Below are 15842 nucleotides of genomic sequence, written 5' to 3'. Positions count from 1 at the left end.
CAGAGACTCTTGAGTGATTTGGCATCATTCTTATATGCCAGAAAGGCAGAAAGTCTTTATTGTGTGTGATTATCACAGCATATCCTAAAAATATGTATCCTAATACAAAATGATGGCTACTCAGAAGTGCAAACTGTTGCATCATTAAAACAACAACAATACGAAAAAGATGAAGAAGAAGGAGAAGAACTTTATTGATATAGCATCTTTCAAATGCACCAAATAAAATAAGGGACGTCATGCTTGTTACGGTAGTATTTTTACCTCATAACAAAGGGGAGGCCGGAGCCAGCCATGTGGCCGGCTTTGTGCCGTCGACACACACGCTGCGATAATAACGCTACCAAAACTGGTTTACAATTATAAGGAATTTAATTCCACTGATGTAAGCACGATTACAGTTATACATTGGAGTGTACACTCCTATGACATATTAAAACAATACAACCCCATTTGGAAAAAAACTACCTCAGGTCCCAGGACACAGCCGTCCCGCAGATTCACAAGCTAAAAGAGGCAGAAAAAACGCTTCTAACCCGCCCACATATTAATTCACGACTCCTCCCTTCCGTCTATCTCAATTTCTATTGGCTACCCACCCTCAGCTCAGCAAACGCCTGTCTTCACATCTGTCTCTTCTGAGCAGCTAACACATTCAATGATTGTCAGTTATTGTTTAATCCCATCTATAATAATCCTTCAAAATGAAAGTTAAACATCTGCAACTTGGCAGAAGTTTCATGCTTCTGCATGTTTGTTTATCTTAATTATGCATTCTCAAAACCCTTATGATTATGACTAACTATGAATTATTAATTATGAATTATTAAACACTTTTATTATATCTACTAACTACAGTTTTTTGCTCAAATTTCTTACAATTCCCCCCTAACTCACAGTTCACTGTGAGTTAGCTACTCAAATGTAGTTAGTTATTCGAATGTCCCTGGAGACCTCCCCCCTACTCAATCCAGGGAAAGGCTCCCTATCTATCTAAACCGAGGCAAAGAATTCATGCACACAGATATCATTTCAAGTATTTCTGTTCAGTTCGTTTCAAGATAGAGTGCGTTGAGAGTCACTGCCTTCCACGTCTTGGGGCTGGCAGGATCAGGATACACCCTGTAGGCTAGAGAACACATACTGAGAAGCCTTGACTGTTCTTTTACACGTGACAAAATTACATTTCTTAATCTTTACACCCTAAAATCCCTTTATAACCCAATTAAACAAAAAATTTAATCTCCAAATACTCATCCAAAACAATCCGTCTATTTTCCAAACTTCCAACATCTCACTGGATGTTTTAGAAGTCCATCTGGATGGTCAGGAACCGCTCGTGAAGTCCCTCTGGTGGCCTCATCTAGACTGTGGCCATCAGAAGCTCCAATTCGTCCTCATCCTCGTCACATAACTGGTTGCCTGGACTGGTGTCTGGCTCATCGGTGAAGCAACAAACCCCTGTAGAGGTCCACGGATGCAAGGGAACCCCCATCCACAGACAACTCGGAGGCTTATGATGACAGCACACAGAATAATTACGATTGCCAAAAATGTATGTTTTCACTGGCTAAGCATACTTCCCAACCAGTCGGTGAACGGATCAGTGACACCAGAGTTGTCTGCTAGCTCTTGGCTGAGTGCTGTCAGTCCCTCCAGCTCCCTGGTCACCGATCCATCAGGAGCTGTGTTATTCGGAATGAAAGTACAGCACGCAGACCCAAACATCTGGCACACGCCACTTTTCTCTGCTAAATCATCTCTAATGCCATTCTGTTCTGCAAGGTCATTAAACTAGTCTTCGCCAGCTGTGCATGCAGTCCTGATATGGCGTCACTGGTGAAGTTTACTAAACGCTGTTGGTTATAGTAAATGTAGTTGATCCAATCGACATTTTTATTAATCATCACCCTCTGAGAGAAAACAGATTCTAAATCTGCTGCTATTTGATTTCTGGCTTGAAAGTCATTAGACACCCCCCTTGGCAGTCTTATGACATCTTATGTACACTTGGTCATCAAAGGCCCCCTTCGGGCCGCCGGCATCTCTTTTGGATCTTCTGTTAGCATGTGGGCGTGGAGAGATGAGTTCTCCATAAGTTGCATCAGTGACAGGCAGGATATAGAATGACAATACAAGTTGCATCAACGCACCTGTCCAATCTTTAGGCAGGATTGGATGTATGGTTCTTCCTCCACACCACCACCATAAATCAGCTCTAGGTGCTGTCTGTCTTAACACACTGTTATATAGATAGTCGCTAGCGTTGTGACTGTGGCTACAATTTGCAATAATACTACCTACATTGGGCCCCATAGCTGTATCTGAGACTATACAATCAAATGGACCCTCTGTAACTTTGAACAGAGGTGGGGTATTATATTCTACAGGTGGGTAATCTCAGTGTAGCCTCTGACAAGTGTGTTGGAGGGGCAAAGTGTCATCAGCAAACAGAGTTAAAATACAACTAATTCAGGACTTAGGAGTCTGAATCTTGAAGGAACTGGTGTTGCTAGGGGTCTAGATCCTAAACACACAATACAATCTGTACTACTGGCTTGAAGCCGTATATTGTACCCACCATAAATTCCCATCTGCCATTCCAGTTTCCACCCCTTACCTCATTCTCTGCGTCAGTCGTATGTCGAACCTGGTCTTTTTACAGGCTTAACAATAATCCTAATGAGCCCTTGTGGGGCAGGACTATCAGTAGCCTTTCCCTGTATTACGTAAAGTCCTCAGTCAGTCAATTTAGGTAAGTCTTAAGGATTACATCTACCCACCCCCTTTGTACACATCACAGGCATAATATGATAACAGCTTCCCATACTTATGTGTGGCAGGCCCACACTCGTCAGTTATGATGCACACGGTTTTGGTCATCCACCCGCAGGCGTGTTCATACTTGGGACTGGAAACTTCTTCACAGAAGTCGAACTGGACCGTTGATGTTGTACCTTCTTTGAACATAAGAGTGAGAGTTACATTTTCATAGGTGAGTGTCGTCAGAGAAGCCTCTCTACGTGGTCTAAGATCGGTTTGATTAGCTACTGAGGCTAAATGTCGAATCCTGATGTAGTCATGCATGTGATCTGGTTCCTGTCTGTGGTTAAGTCCACATACTAAGAGGGAAGCTACTGAAATCAGGAAGAAAGTAATTAGAGACTTCCATAACCCACTGACCCTAGAGTCTCCTAATGGACGCCCTCGCTTAAACTGTGGGGAAAACGTCATCTTCAGTACTGTCTAAACCCCTCTTTTGAGGTGTCTTTGGCTTCAAATTTTCCTGTCTGATGTTCAATCCTGTCTCTGCGAGTGTCTTACTCGTTACCTTCGCTGCTGCACAGTGAGTGAGGTGGTGTCATGTGAGGTTGCCAATACTACCTCCCATGGACCGGTCCACCTTGGTTCACTCCACTTGCGTTTGTGGACTTTTATCCACACCAGACTGCCTGGTGACACATCAGCCTGCTTCCTTTCGTCAGCTGCTGCTTCTGCGTTTGTCACCTGAGGAAACAACACTCTGCTCATGTTAGTTCGAGCTCCCGTATATTTCTCAATTTCTAGAGTTAGCAAGTCTAGTTGTGGTTTATCATGACGTTATTAAATCTCAAAAATTGTGAGTCGCACCTTTACTGAAAACTATTCTAAATGTGGATCTGCAAAAAATGTTTGACACCTTACCATATCTCCCCTTCACCTCGATATCTCTGCTGTAAGGGATCACATGGCAACCATCTATGTATCTTGGCTATACCCTGAACCTCCCCATGGTCCTGGTGACAGCATGGGCATCTGTTGATGTCTCATGGGAGGAGGTCCAGCTGGACCTGGTCGTAGGTGCTGCTGATGTTGTGGTGGGAACGGAGCATGTTGTGGTGCTGCACTGATCTGTCTTCCTCTCCTTTTATGTGGGCAATCTCTTACCCAATGACCTTCTCTCCCACATACGTAGCACACTCCTTTACTTACAAGACCCCCACGCCCCCCTTTATCGTTACCTCTCCCTCTGTTGGATGCACCACTTCTGCATCGTGGTGGGGGCTGATTGTACACCACCGTGGGGGCTGGTACTGCTAGATTTTGTTGCTGCTGGGCTTCTGCTGCTATCATCTGTTTCTTGGCCTGAACTTTTCTATTTAATTCTCTGTCGACCTCTGCTATTTGAAGTTTCAGCAGCCGCCGCTGCATGCTCTTTATATCCTCGTCTTCTTTACTTTCTGCTCGTCTTTCCTCTATCTGCTGTTGCAAATCTTTTCTGATGCATTCTACTTCTCTTACTTCACATTTTAGTCTTCTTACCAGTGCTCCTACTTCCTTACTCTGCTTCTTTAATGTAAACATTATGCAGCCTAGGAGTATTCAAATGTGTGTATTAAATGTGCATGCTTGTCATCACCTGAATCAAAGTCAACTCACCCTCTGTGCTGTATGGCGTGTGGCCGCTGACTCCAAAACTGGGATCCGCTCAACCACGCACCTTGACTGAAACAAACACAGAACTGCCAAAAGTTCAGCAGTAAATGTTAGCATACGTCTGTAGTGTAAGAGAGGTCAACGATCTCTCAAATATGTTGCGCCGTCCGTGTCAAAATTGATTCTTAGGAACTATGTAAAATAGTAAATGTACCAAAATTAGTCAATACTGGATATGTGAAGGAATCTCGAATCCAAAATTGAAGCTGGAATTCCGAAATCAAACTCAACATCTAAATCAGAATCACAATCACAATCCAGTTCCAAATCAGAATTCGAAAGGTTTAAAATTGGAAGTAAAATGAAATTAAAAAACAATGAATAATTAATCAATTAAATATTAAATTCAACTTTAAAAATCAATAACTGTGTTCAAAGATATTCAATCAGAAATACCAATGTAAGTCAAACTGTTGAACTGCACTTACACTCTGGTCTGCACAATACTGAGTCACAATTAAGTTCAAGAATTGAAGAACAACTGAAACCATTAATCTTTGTTAAAATGCTGAATTAAAACCAAAGTCAACAACTAAAGTTATAATGCTTAATTAAAACTAAAGTCAGGATGTAAGCACAAAGGTCATAGACAATGAATTTCTAAGACTGTTTTGTGTAATTTATCTAGGAAGCCACTGGGTGGCATAAAACTATGCTGTGATTGTCTCTCTAAGTCACCAGATGTCAGTCTCTTTTAGTACTAATGTAATGACAGATTCAAAACACTAGGTTTAATATTATTATTATCATTAACTAGCAGTTACTCCTTCTGTTTAATTGTTTTTAAATCTCCTTTTCTTTTGCCTTATGTTTTGATGCTTTTAATGGTTTTATGTGAAGCACTTTGAAATGTGCTATATAAATAAACTTGCCTTGCCGTCTGCGCCGGACCGGAAGTTGTTCTGCGCCAAACCGGAAGTTGTCATGAAACCGGCTTTTTTACAGATATGCTATCCGCAATGCTAACGAAAAAACGGAGCTTCTGATAAAGCGTACGCACACACAAGTATCACCAAAATCCCACACTTTAATTCCACTCATACGCCTTCTGTCTCCTCTCTCAATCCAGCCGTTATTTTATTTTATAAGCACTTATTTTACATACATCGTACCGCAACGCCGGAGCTACACGTAGCTAGCGTTAGCTCCCCACAGCGCGGTCATGCAATATCAATCATTTTAAACGTATTTCCACGCTGCTAAAACACAGACTAGTCACACGTATTATTGGACTTATTTAGTCATCATTTTAAACGTATTTCCACGCTGCTAAAACACAGACTAGTCACACGTATTATTGTTATTATTAACCCTTAAACCTCCGGTTAACGGGCTTTAGCTCCGCCGGACCTGAGCTCACTGTTACGTATATGAAACGCGAGTTATTCACTTCCAACGCCACAAACCACTCACCCAGTCTGTCTAGTTTCACCAAAGCCCTTATTCTACGTCTCTGAATCACCCACACGATCCACTAATTATACATTCACAGCCAAAACAAGCGAGTGTGTCTTTCCTGAAGCCTGCGGCCTCAGAAGCTAACTCCCGCTAGCCTAGCTCACTAAGCAGCGTATGCTCAAAGCCCGAAGATTCTTGGGCCACACAACAAAGGCTCGCACCCCTAAGTCGGAATGCCAAGATATTTCAGTCCGCCAAGTCACATACCTGCTTTAAACTAGCTATCTGCAGGCCTAACAATACTTATGTTGGGCCGAAGGAGACTCCCAGCATGAGCAAAGCAGTATCGCCCGTACCACAGCTTGTTTGATTCCAATGTGGTGATTTACTTACATACACAGCGCTGTCCGTCTTTAATTAATTCTTAGGATCCTTATACTCTTGACTAATCCCTTAAGTTCATCATACTTCAGACAGTAAATCGTACTTACCTCAGTGGACATGGCCTCCCTCGTTGGAACGTACCCACCGGCAACGTAGCGTTAGCCGTTAGCAGCGCTTAGCCAAGCAGAGATTCCCCTAAGATCCTAATAGCTAACTCACAGATTTCATGAAACGGCTCTGCCGACCGATATTGTGGGCCCAGGATTGTCTGCTTGACTACCGCCGCCGTCAGCACACACAGCGAGGCCGGCAAGACTGTCCCATCTGGGGTTCGCCAAATTTGTTACGGTAGTATTTTTACCTCATAACAAAGGGGAGGCCGGAGCCAGCCATGTGGCCGGCTTTGTGCCGTCGACACACACGCTGCGATAATAACGCTACCAAAACTGGTTTACAATTATAAGGAATTTAATTCCACTGATGTAAGCACGATTACAGTTATACATTGGAGTGTACACTCCTATGACATATTAAAACAATACAACCCCATTTGGAAAAAAACTACCTCAGGTCCCAGGACACAGCCGTCCCGCAGATTCACAAGCTAAAAGAGGCAGAAAAAACGCTTCTAACCCGCCCACATATTAATTCACGACTCCTCCCTTCCGTCTATCTCAATTTCTATTGGCTACCCACCCTCAGCTCAGCAAACGCCTGTCTTCACATCTGTCTCTTCTGAGCAGCTAACACATTCAATGATTGTCAGTTATTGTTTAATCCCATCTATAATAATCCTTCAAAATGAAAGTTAAACATCTGCAACTTGGCAGAAGTTTCATGCTTCTGCATGTTTGTTTATCTTAATTATGCATTCTCAAAACCCTTATGATTATGACTAACTATGAATTATTAATTATGAATTATTAAACACTTTTATTATATCTACTAACTACAGTTTTTTGCTCAAATTTCTTACATGCTCTTGAGATTTCGCTGCGGCTGCGTTTTGGACGCCCTGAAGCCGTGTAATCACACTGTTAGGGTGGCTTTTCTCCTGCATACTGGGAAAAAAGAGAAGTTTTTCCCGTGTTTTGACTTTCAGGAGACTTGCGTCCAGCTGTCCTTCTGTAATGCTCAGTGGGGGTGAGATCCAGAATGTGTTGATACTTGTGTCATGCTGTAGGTTTGTCTGTGGCCCGGCTTTCACGCCGGTCTGCTCCCCCGTGGTTCTTTTCTCCAAAGGCAACGTTTAACTTGGCAGGCCGCCAGCCAGCTTAAGAATTGTCGGAATTTTCAGACTTGTCATCCACGCTTTGGACACGTGACATACTGCAGCAGCCATGTATGCGTGTCTGTGAGCTTACTTTCATCTTGCCGTGCATACTCTTTCATTCCACTTTCTCCACTTCAGGGAAGATTCATATTGCATTGCATGTGAGTCGAGTGGATTCTGTTCCTCATCGATTCTCCTTTGTTTCTGCTCTGTTTTGTCCTGTTTCTCATGCTTCCTGTCCCACTCATCACACCTGACCAAGCTGATAATTAGGGCTGCTGACATGAGCCACCGTGTAATTTTAAATCCACTTCTCTCTCGCTGTTTTGCTCTTTCTCATTGCCTTCAGTCATCTCAGTCATCACCTTCTATTCAGCTGTCTTCTCCTCCACCTCCTCTTCCTCTGTAATGCCCCTCTGAACTACATCTATTACTCATATGTACTGTGTGAGCAATTCACTGAATGACAACATGAACTTTTCTTATGAGTCCTTCAGGGGCCTCTGAGCCAAGATTGCACTCAGAACTTTGGTTGTTGGATGGATGCTTCAGCGTGGGGATATATTAGTTGGTATTTGACTTGGAGATATTTCACATGACATTCTTAGAATGACGGAGACATGAACATGACCGCTCAAAATGAAGTGTGTAAGGAAATGCAATATACTATGTTGGACAAGAAGAACAAGCTCACTGGTAGAAACATTGATAGACTATAAAACATTTCAGATAGCATTGCAGAATATGGCCACGAAGACATTTGCTGGGCGAATAAAACTAAAGCAACCTCTATGGTTAGATTTAAGAACAAGAAAGGAACATTTGTATTTTACAGTTTGCAGAAGGTGTAAGTTTCAACAAACTCAAATACGGAGAACTGCTTTGCGCACAGGCTGAGGGTGCCTTCGGGGCCTCTGTAAATGCCGTAGGTATCTTAAGACCTGTAATTCCTATGCTTGAGTCTGTACCTGCCTCGGGTCATTTCTCGCAGCAGGACTAAAGGCGACCACTCCTTCCCCGTCACCTCCCCCGAGGAGGAGGACAATGCTCTCTGGCAGACACGGCTGAGGCCATTTTATAGCCCATTACAGCGGAAATCTTTGACGCAACCTCCACCTCTGACTTTCTTTAAGTTTTATGGCTGCCTCAAGGAGGAATATTTGGCATTCTATCACAACTATCTCCTTGTCATAGCCCCCTACTCTGACCCATGTCACCCTTACTGTTATCCCCCCCCCACCATACTGTGCTGTTATCAGCCTGTCAGCCCTGTCGGCTTCCCCGTTCCTTTTAATGTTGCTTTAAGTGATTTCCTTTACCATGCATTGCCCTGCACTCTATTCAGCCTGTGCTGGGGAAATCATTCATTGAAATGACAGGAGCAATATGAACTTCACGAATGCATTTTGAAGAGAAAAACAGTGACGGAACTTGTCTCTCTCCATCTTTTTATCCCCTCTGTTTTCCACTTTAGGTGTGAATGCAAATAAATGTCAGCACTGCACCACCCAGCTAGTCTACCAACCGTCTTCCCTCAACCGGTGGATGATCTCCTGTTGACAGGCCAAGGGTTATTATCATGGTTTGAGGGCTAAGAGGAATGCTACTGCACTTCACAACAGATGCCTTTTTTAAAATCCGGACAAAACCACCCACAGAGATGAGGAGAAAACGCTCTCACCGCACTCAGCTGACCCACAGGGTAGACGTCTGTAACCTCTGGATGACAGGTAATGTCCATCGACGACGACAAAGCAAGGTAACACGCGCGCGCCTGCATTCACACATGGACTTACAAAGACAACACCTGCACACGCAGTATTCCAGCATTTGCATTTAAATGTGCAAATAGTATCATGTTTGTCTAAATTTTACATGATTTTGAATGTACTTTGGCTTCAAATTTAGACCTGCACTACCACTTCAGGTTTTAAATGAGATAAATCAAAATCAGGCTTTAGCCCCCTTTGGTTTATAATTAGTTTTGGTCGAGTGTGAGGGTGACTTGTGTGCACAGAATATGAAAGCGACAGGAAGGAAATGTACTCATACTCATGGGCCCTGAGGGTGTCAGGTTGAGGAGTCTGCAGTGTAATTGAAATAATTCACCTTCCAGTCTGGAACATTTGTCAAGCGTCATTCTGTCGCTCTGGTTCAACTGGAGGAGCAGCTGCTGATGAGCACTGCTCTAGTGATCAGCTGTGGGGGCAAAACACATTGTTGCTTTGGGATATACAGTATTGATTTGCATGTCACAATAACCATGTGCATGGTTCGTTGAGTTTTTAATTGCAGCTCTTCATCCTCGATATTGTTACATAAGCCGTTCTGCTTGATATGAATGTGACAACCGTGCATTCCACCGTTCAGACATGTTCGAAACGTGCGTTTTTTTTACATCCTGTGTATGTTTTTATTCTACGGGCACTGACTTGTGATGAAGCTTTTCCGGTTCTGATACTAAAATAATGATGAGCATGGAAGTTATTTGTGACCCCGCAAATAGTTTCACAACATACTAGCTTTTTAAGTGCTTTCAACCACATCTCATGGTCTTCCTCAGAGGGAAGGAGATACAACATGTGGCATCGCATGACCTAAGTATGGAACTTTAGTCACAACAAAGATTGCCTTTGTCCTCTCTGATCTTTTACCAGCCGTCCGCTGACCCCTGATGATGATTCTGGTGAATACCAGACCAAACACTCAACCAGTAGATGTTGTCTCTTTTCGGGGGTCCTTGCTGTTTTACCATCAGGCCCCTGATTTCCTTGACATCCATCATAATAATCCTATCGATTATCTGTAGATTATCACAGCTTGAAAACGTGTTTGAAAAAACAACGACTTGATTTGACTGTGTGTAATGCTGTTTGATTCCTCCCCAATATTGAGAAATATATATTTTTTTATGTGAATATTAAAGTTTATTTCAACCAACCCTTTTCGAGCATTCACCAAAAATATTCATGTTTAAAACACATGTACAAAGGCGGAGTCATTGCTAATTGGAACCACCATCCTCCGCTGAGAACTCCACCCACTGTTTTTGACCCTTGACTTCATCATGCCGTGAAAAAACATCCTTTCTGTATTTGAAGCGTGTCCTTTTCACACACTTGCTATCAGTTCTGCCATTCTCAACAGATTACTAATCGTGATGTGACATTATTCCTTTTCACCTTTGGTGAGAAATGCTGCAGATACTCTTTATTAAAGAGTCTTTAACCCAGGGGTCTCAAACTCATTTTCACTCCGGGCCACATCAGCATCACAGTCGGCCTCAAAGGGCCGGTTGTAAATGTAAGACTGTGTAAATGTAACTACTCCTAACATATTGGTAAATAACTGTCTCTGCATTTGATTATTGTTTATACAAGTGTAAAAATATTGTACATGCAGTTATAAAATGTAAAAATATATTTAAGCACATTTCTGTTACAACTTAAATCCTTTTAATTTAGGGTTAAGAAACCCACATGACTCTATCGAAGATCAAACTATTCAAGAAAATAGCAAAGACAAATATCAAACACAAGTTATTACAATAACTTTGTTCAAAGCTTAAAATCCTTTCAAGGGTGCGTTTGCACAATCCGACATGAAGTATTTCATGTGTTTTTAATGCCACGTTTGAAGTAGTCTTCAATGTACTCACAATACATTTCCATTTCAAATGTACAGTGACCAGCCAAAGAGCTGCTTCTGTGTTTAAGTATCTCATCATTATGTCTTTCTGTCATAGTTTTGACTTTCTATCTCGGAATTATGACTTTCTATCATAGTTATGACTTTCTATCTCATAACTTCGACTTTCTATCTCATAATTTCGACTATGGGGATATTTTTATTATCAAGTCTAACTATTACTACTCTATTATTAAGTCTAAGAAAAAAAAGAAAAGATTTTTTACTTTTTTTTTTTTTTTGTGCTGGCGGATTCGCGGGCCACATAAAATGACGTGGCGGGCCGGAGTCGGCCCGCGGGCCGGGAGTTTGAGACCCCTGCTTTAACCACTTTTAAACTCTACCAAAGAAGTCATTTAATTATTGCCCGACATTCTTTGGCCCCTTTTTTCAGCTCAATTTCACTCAAATTGCAGCTCGACAGTCACCTGAAAACGTATCGTCCTCAGTGAAAGAAAACAGTTTTCCTGCTGAACACCAGATTGACTGACTTCTTTAGGAGGAAGTGTCAGACCCCCCTGGAGCCGCACCTGACTGTATTAAAAGGCTTTTGCATTGTTTTGTCTTCCTCTTAAGGCCGACTGTAATAACGACCAGCGCCGAGACACATCATCCGGGAAGAATGCAAACAAATCCGCACACGTTCACTCAAACGCACACAGCTTAAGACGTTTTACCTTTGACCCAACTCAAGAAAAAACTGGTACTATGTAGTGTGATGAAGTTACAAGAAATGAGGACTCGCACAGTGGAATTGAATGCATTTCTTGTGTAGGCCTATCTGGTGTTCTGTGTCTCTCAGGAGCAGCTGATTCAGCTCAGCCTGAGCTTGCTGATCTCAGATTCCTGCCATATTTCTGGATGGCCACTGAACAAACCGAGGTGAACCTGATCCATGCTGTCACCGTGGCACGGGGTAGAGTTTCCCTGACTCTCTCTCTCTCTCTCTTGACCACACACACACACACACACTTCCTCCCTGATATCCCAAATAAAGACACAGGAAGACTGACTGTGACCCCTACAATGAGCTGATGCAATATGCTTGTATGTGCGTGTTCATGCGTGCACATTCTTTACGGTGTGCCTCTTATCTTGTGTGAGTGTCACCGATCCCTCAGACTGTAGTAACTGTGACTGACATGGATCACCTGCATAGTTGTTTCTGATATCAGCTCAATACACTTTTTCAAAGAAAGGATGAAGTTAAACCTGTTCAGAATAGCAGCAGCCTGTCGCCGCATCAATCATGGTGGGAAAAGAGTGCCTTCAGTATCATGTCGACTCTAATAGTAGTTCCACATTTTGGGAAACGGGCTACGATTAATCGCTACCACTTTAATTATTGAGAGTGGACAACATCAATGACATCACCAGGTGCCACCGAGTCTGTGACTGACACTCCTACACCCTCACGCACAGACGCACACTCTCTCTATTTTAGGACCATTCAGACAGCGCTGTCCTCCACCTGTCTCCAGTGTTACCTGCCCCAGTCATTACCAGGGTCCCAGATCCCCACTGTAAGTGCACATGTCAACAGTGAAATTACAGGGCATGCACACACACACACACACACACACACACATATTTGTTTTGCTTTTAAAAGGGTAATATCCGTCTGCACGCAAGCCATACATTCATTTCCCGCTCCTCCTTTTCTTTTCTTGACAAACCCAGAAAACAAAGCAGGTGAGGTTCAAAGACACAACAGAGAGGACATGAAGAGAGGAGACGGGCAGAGTAGATGGACACACATAGGTGGTGTGCGTTCTAATGACAAGGGAGAACTCGGCCCTGTTCCTCCGGACCGTGCGGACTTCAGCTGATTACAAACCAGCGGCATTAGATCTGAGCTTTGTTCTGCCGCTAAGTTGGCTCTGGCCAAACTAATTACGACAAGAAAGTCTCTTCAGATGTCTTAGGTGAGAGTCTATGTGTCTGTCGGTCTTTGGCAACACTCGAGGTTTGAGTGTTGTGGGAAAGAGTGGCCCGGACAAGTTTGACGAGGAGGAAAACACAGATACAAATCGCTTTGACTGAAAGTAGAGATCTATTTTCAGACGGTGAGCATTTGTTTTTACAGTAGAAATATGCCCCGTTGCATGCACATGCACAACTGTTCTTTTGTCCCCACCTCTTTCACCAAGTCGGTTTTGGGTAACCTGAGTGCAATCTTTCCCTTTTCAACATGATCACTGCAAACAATGACAAACTTCCCTTCTCCTCTGGCTGACTGACTCGACCGTATTGTTGCTCTTATCGTGTGTTTTCTGCTGAAAGGACTCATGACTGTATACGGCTGAATAGATACTGACAGAACCTTGGTTTAACGTGGCATTGCTGTCATCCTGGAGCAGACAGGAATGAAGTCACCACTGGACAACATTGGACTTGTTTGCAAAGTTCAAATCAAAAGTAATGGCATGTTCTTTTGTCAATGATCCACATATGATGTTAGTCACCTGTATTTTGCCTTTTTTTCCGGGGGGCGTCAAGGTAACAGGCACAACCTGAAACATGAACCAACTTTACCTCAGTGAGCAAACACGCTGTACATGCATGATGACAAATGCATTTCGCATTTCCTTTCATTTGCGCACCAATCACATCCGTCTTCCGCGTGCGCTATAATTTCCCTGACGGGATCCTCATAACATCCTGTTGTCTGAGGACATCTGAGGGGGCCAGGTTGGACTGACCCGCCACCACATGACACGCAGGACAGAGCAGAGACTGTTATCCTGGCCCCGGCTAATGACAGCCCAACGAGAGAAAGAGGCAGGACGCTGTCCCCTGTCATCTCTGTTTTTCAAAGAGCCCTTATTATTGCGTGTGTATTGTTTTGTCGCGTTGGGATCCCTTTGGACGACTATCATTAAGTTAAGGGACTGTGACTTTAGCTTTTAGCTGGTGAGATATCAACAACGAAACATGGGGCATCCCTTACTGCTGATGATGGTGTTTGTGATGAAACATACAAGCAATACAACCCATTGCATTTTATTGTAAGAAATTGCCACATTGAACTGCATTAAGCAGGCTTGTGTCCACAATATATGCAAACGAGTCTCTCTGTTGCTCGGAACAAATCAAGATCAGAATAATCAGAATAATTCCAACCACAGACAAAACATTTCAGCCATGAAAAGGTATCGAAAGGTGTAACAGATTCCCTTTGCTAGTCTGCTGAAGAAAGCCACGGACATCGGACAGAAGGACAGCATGTTACACTGATATCAAGTCTATTGCCACATGTTACAAATATGTCGCTTTACAATCTCTACAACATCGATCCTCATGAAACCGTGCTCACTGCTGTTTCAACATACTTTCAGCTGACATGCAGCTGACGTTGCAACTTGTTTGTCCTCCAAATATGATCTCACAAGGTGAACGTGTGTGGACTTACAAGAAAATAACTTCTCTGTTCATGTAAAAGCCACTGATTGACCTACGGGGCAGCTCATCTTGGTGCATTAAACTGGTTTATTCAATCTCACGATGTGTTTTTACTGTCACGTCAAGTCATCTCTTTTTGACTGCCATGATCAACAGTTTCTTCTCTGCGTCCACCTTCAACCGAGGTTTCACAGGAGCCACTCGGAGCGAAGTCACGGAGATTTATGAATGAGTTAACCTTGTGGTAACCCTGCGCAGTGAAACACAACAGGTGGCCATTCTCCTTTGTCCGCAGCAACAGAGACAGGTGCTTCCGACTATAAGGGACAGATCACTGTTGACTCTGGACAATGGAGGAAAACAGTGGAACAAGAAGGTCTAATTCATGCATGGCCACTTCCAGCCCAGCCCAACTCTTTGTCAAACACACAAATGCATAAACCCACCCACTCTATGAACATGAAAAAAAAACCCTCCATATTTCAATGGAAACACAAACACGCTCATTCAAACTGTCACTGTTTTTCTCTCCCCGGTGTGTTAAGGAAACGGAGGCGTCAGAGGACAATAGTTCTGTGACCCATAGCTGAGCCTGACATAGGCAAACAGGAAGAGATCCCCTTTGCATAGAGGAGTATTCCTGACTCCAGCTTAAGGAAAGGAAGAAGAATGGAGTAGGGGGGGGGGGGTGCAGAGAACATCCTTGGACCAAAAACATCCACATTTCGGATACCAAGAGTCCACCAGAAGAGACCAAAATGATGACACCACCTGTGACACATCCCACCAGCATACTACATTTTCTTCAGAAAGAAAAACAATCCACCCGCACTCAGCTCCTCTCTTTCTTCACTTTCACTGGGCATTCACCCAAGAGAGGACGGTTAACAACCTTCTCATCTTCGTCCAAAATCTGGCTCTGCAGCGTGACAGCTCTGACACGCTCCAAGCTGAGTTCGACAGGAACAACACTTTGGAATCTCCTGGAAGACATCTGACTGCATGATCGGCCGTGGTATCCGAACAATGTGTTTCCTTTTCTACTGCGTAATTAAACCTGTTTCAAGGCTCTTGTCTGCGTAGCTGCAGAATGACTTACAGTCACAATGTGGCTGATCGCGTCACAGAGGATTAACGCAACACATTCAACAAGATAGCCTGCGTATGTTGCCATAGAAGAACAGAGACTGCAGCTTGAAACACATATTTTAAATGCAGACAA

The sequence above is a fragment of the Melanostigma gelatinosum genome (assembly GCF_949748355.1).
Source record: "Melanostigma gelatinosum genome assembly, chromosome: 19".
Lineage (NCBI taxonomy): Eukaryota > Metazoa > Chordata > Actinopteri > Perciformes > Zoarcidae > Melanostigma > Melanostigma gelatinosum.
Note: the sequence above shows the minus strand (reverse complement) of the source record.